The sequence below is a fragment of the Salvelinus sp. IW2-2015 genome, linkage group LG20 (genome assembly GCF_002910315.2).
Source record: "Salvelinus sp. IW2-2015 linkage group LG20, ASM291031v2, whole genome shotgun sequence".
NCBI classification, from domain to species: Eukaryota; Metazoa; Chordata; class Actinopteri; order Salmoniformes; family Salmonidae; genus Salvelinus; species Salvelinus sp. IW2-2015.
This window is the reverse complement of record NC_036860.1, coordinates 14391589-14395320: the sequence shown is the minus strand read 5'-3', so window position 1 is coordinate 14395320 and position 3732 is coordinate 14391589. Positions and strand designations below refer to the sequence as shown.

Below are 3732 nucleotides of genomic sequence, written 5' to 3'. Positions count from 1 at the left end.
TTACTAATGCTGCAGAAATTTGCTTTAAAGCAGTATCCAAATCCATAGGATGTAGTGATCACAATATAATAGCCATATCTAGGAAAACCAAAGTTACAAAGGCTGGGCCTAATATAGTGTATAAGAGGTCATACAATAGGTTTTGTAGTGATTCATTAGTGTTTATGATGTAAAGAATATTCGCTGGTCTGTGGTATGTAATGAGGAGCAACCAGATGCTGGACTTGACATATTTATTCCAGTTTATTCCAGTTACTAACAAGCACACACCCATTAAGAAAATGACTGTAAAAACTGTTAAATCCCCTTGGATTGATGAGGAATTGAAAAATTGTATGGTTGAGAGGAATGAGGCAAAAGGAATGGCAAATAAGTCTGGCAGCCAAACTGATTAGCAAACGTACTGCAAATTAAGAAATCATGTGACTAAGCTAAATAAAAAATAAACTATACTATGAAACAAAGATAAATTATATAAAGAATGATAGTAAAAAGCTTTGGAGCACCTTAAATWAAATTTTGGGGAAAAAAGCTAACTCGGCTCCATCATTCATTGAATCAGATGGCTCATTTATCACAAAACCCACTGATATTACCCACTGATAACTACTTTAATGACTTTTTTATTGGAAAGATAAACAAACTTAGGGAGGACATGCAAGAAACAAACGCTGGCACTACACATCCAAGTATATCTGACAAAATTATGAAAGACAAGAATTGCACTTTTGAATTACGTAAAGTCAGTGAGGAAGAGGTGAAAAAAAGTATTGCTGTCTATCAACAATGACAAGCCACCCGGGTCTGACAATCTGGATGCAAAATCACTGAGGATAATAGTCGACGATATTGCCACATCTTCAATTTAAGCCTACTAGAAAGTGTGTGCCCTCAGGCCTGGAAGGAAGCTAAAGTCGTTCTGCTACCCAAGAAAAGTAAAGCACCCTTTACTGGCTCAAATAGCCAACCAATCAGCCTGTTACTAAATCTTAGTAAACTTCTGGAAAAAATGTGAAGGACACTCAACAAGCACGGCACTTACACAAATGACTGATGATTGGCTGAGAGAAATTGATGATAAAATGACTGTGTGGGCTGTCTTGTTAGACTTCAGTGCAGCTTTTGACATTATCGATCATAGTCTGCTCCTGGAAAACCGTGTCTTACAGCTTTACACCCCCTATATATAATGTGTATAAAGACTTAGTTGTCTAACAGAACACAGAGGGTGTTTTTTAATGGAAGCCTCTCAAACTTAATCCAGGTAGAAGCAGGAATTCCCCAGGGTAGCTGTTTAGGCCCCTTGCTTTTTTTCAATCTTTACTAACGGTATGCCACCGGTTTGAGTAAAGCCAGTGTGCTTATGTATGCGGATGAGTCAACACTATACATGTCAGCTACTACAGCGACTGAAATGAATGCAATGCTTAACAAAAAGCTGCAGTTAGTTCCGGAGGGGTAGCTACTGCCTTGGCAGCAGCTAATGGCGATCCATAATAAATACAAATATATTAAGCACTTCCTAAATAGCACTGAGCAATGAAATGTAATTACAATTTCAACCAGTAGAAATCAATATAAGTACAAGTATTCCCTGAAGAGCAAAAAGTATGCAGTGATACTAATGCATTTTGAAAAGTCCATTATACAAGTCCCTCACTTTAGTCAACTGCTTCGATGGTTGGGCCTTGGGAGCTGGCACCAGAGCTGGACCGTGCCTGATCTCCACAGCTACCTTTGCCTCCTTGCTAGTATAGCTTGGTAATGATAGGTTGGCACACTTTCTCCAGCTCCTTCAGCTGATGCTCATACTCCTCTTTGTCTGCAAGCTGGTTGTTTTCCAACCAGGAAATGGCCTGGTCGCATGTGTCCACCACTTTCTTCTTGTCCTCCTCGCTGATCTTGCCTCTCATGTTGTCATCCTCCATGCTGCTCTTCATATTGAAGGCAAACGACTCCAGGGAGTTCTTGGCTGCCATCTTCTCCCTCTGTGCGTCGTCCTCAGCTTTGTATTTGTCTGCATCCTGCACCATCCTCTATGCTGAGCCGTGCCTTGTCGTTGTTGATGGTGATCTTGTTCACTTTTCCCGTGCTCTTGTCACCCGCTGATACTTTCAGAATGCCATTGGCGTCGATGTCAAAGATCACCTCAATCTGAGGGACTCCTCGTGGGGCAGGGGGGATTCCAGAGACCTCAAACTTCCCCAGGAGGTTGTTGACCTTGGGCCGTAGGACACCGCCTCATCTGGYTTGATGTTCTTGTTCAGCTCTCTGCCGTTGAAGAAGTCCTGCAGGAGCTTCTGGACTTTGGGGATCCAGGTGGAGCCTCCGACCAGGACAACGTAGTGGATCTGGACCTTGTCCATTTTGGCATCCCTGGGAGCTTTCTTCACAGGCTCCAGGGTTCCCCTGAAGAGGTCCGAAAACATCTCAAAACGAGCCCTGCTGATGGAAGTGTAGAAGTCGTTTCCCTCAAAGAGGGAGTCGATCTCAATGCTGGCCTGGGAGCTAGAGGACAGAGTTCTCTTGGCCCTCTCGCAGGCCGTCCTCAGAGGCCGCTTGAACTCCTCCACGAAGTGGCTGACGAGGCGGTTGTCAAAGTCCCCCCCACCCAGGTGAGTGTACCCAGCAGTGGCCTTCACCTCAAAGATCCCATCCTCAATGGTCAGGATGGACACGTCGAAGGTGCCCTCGCCCAGATCAAAGATCAAATCAAAGATTTGCCTTTGTCCATTCCGTAGGCGATTGCCGCCACTGTGGGCTCATTGATGATCCTCAGCACGTTCAGCCCAGCGGTCACTCCAGCGTCCTTAGTGGTCTGTCTCTGTGAGTCGTTGAAGTAGGCGAGGACTGTGATGACTGTGTTGGACACCTTCTGGCCCAGGTAGGCCCCAGCGATCTCCTTCCTCTTCACCAGCACCATGGAGACGCTTGGCGTCGAAAACGGTGTTGTTGGGGTTCATGGTCACCTGGTTCTTTGCTGCGTCACTGATGAGTCTCTCGGTGTCTGTGAAGGCCACATAGCTGGGTGTGGTCCTGTTGCCCTGGTTGTTGGCGATGATCTCCACTTTGCCATGCTGGAACATCCCCACACAGTAGTAGGTAGTATCCAGGTCAATGCCGATAGACAGGCTTTTAGCTGATGACATCTTGATGGTTTGGAGTTAGTAGCCTACAAAATAATAAAATAAGGTTTTAGAAATGTATATTATTCTACGAAAACCAAGGAGCAAGTAGGGTCAATCTCCACCAACAGAAGTGTTAGCCTAAATATACTTGAATAACAACCAAACCTGAGTTCAGTAATACATGCGTATTTAAGTATTTGTATTTTAAAGGCTTATTTTCTGTTTATTTTTGTATTTTCAAATAATAGGGCCGAATCAACCAGTTCTATTTGAAATATTTGAAAGTATTTTCTAATAATTTCCTATAAATCCTATTTGAAACTAGTTTATAAATACATTTCAAATACCCCTTGGACCAAACAGCCCTGAGTTCAAATGCATGGAGTATTTAAATATTTTTTTTTTGAAAATACTCTTGTCTGTGTATTTGTCACGATCGTGTGGAGGATTGACGGACCAAAACGCAGCAGTAGGAAAATAAGCCATCTTCTTTTATTATTGAAGAAGGCAAAATGAAACAAAACACACTTTCAAACTAACCAAAACAAAAACGATCGTGAAGCTAATAAACGTCGTGCACATACAACAGGCTACAAACGTTCTG

General features: G+C 43.2%; 1 pseudogene; it reads right to left on the bottom strand.

Moving 5' to 3' along the window:
* Positions 1-223: 223 nt before the first annotated feature.
* The window catches only part of LOC111981692 (heat shock 70 kDa protein-like), a 10698-nt pseudogene continuing 7189 nt past the window's right edge, over positions 224-3732 (bottom strand).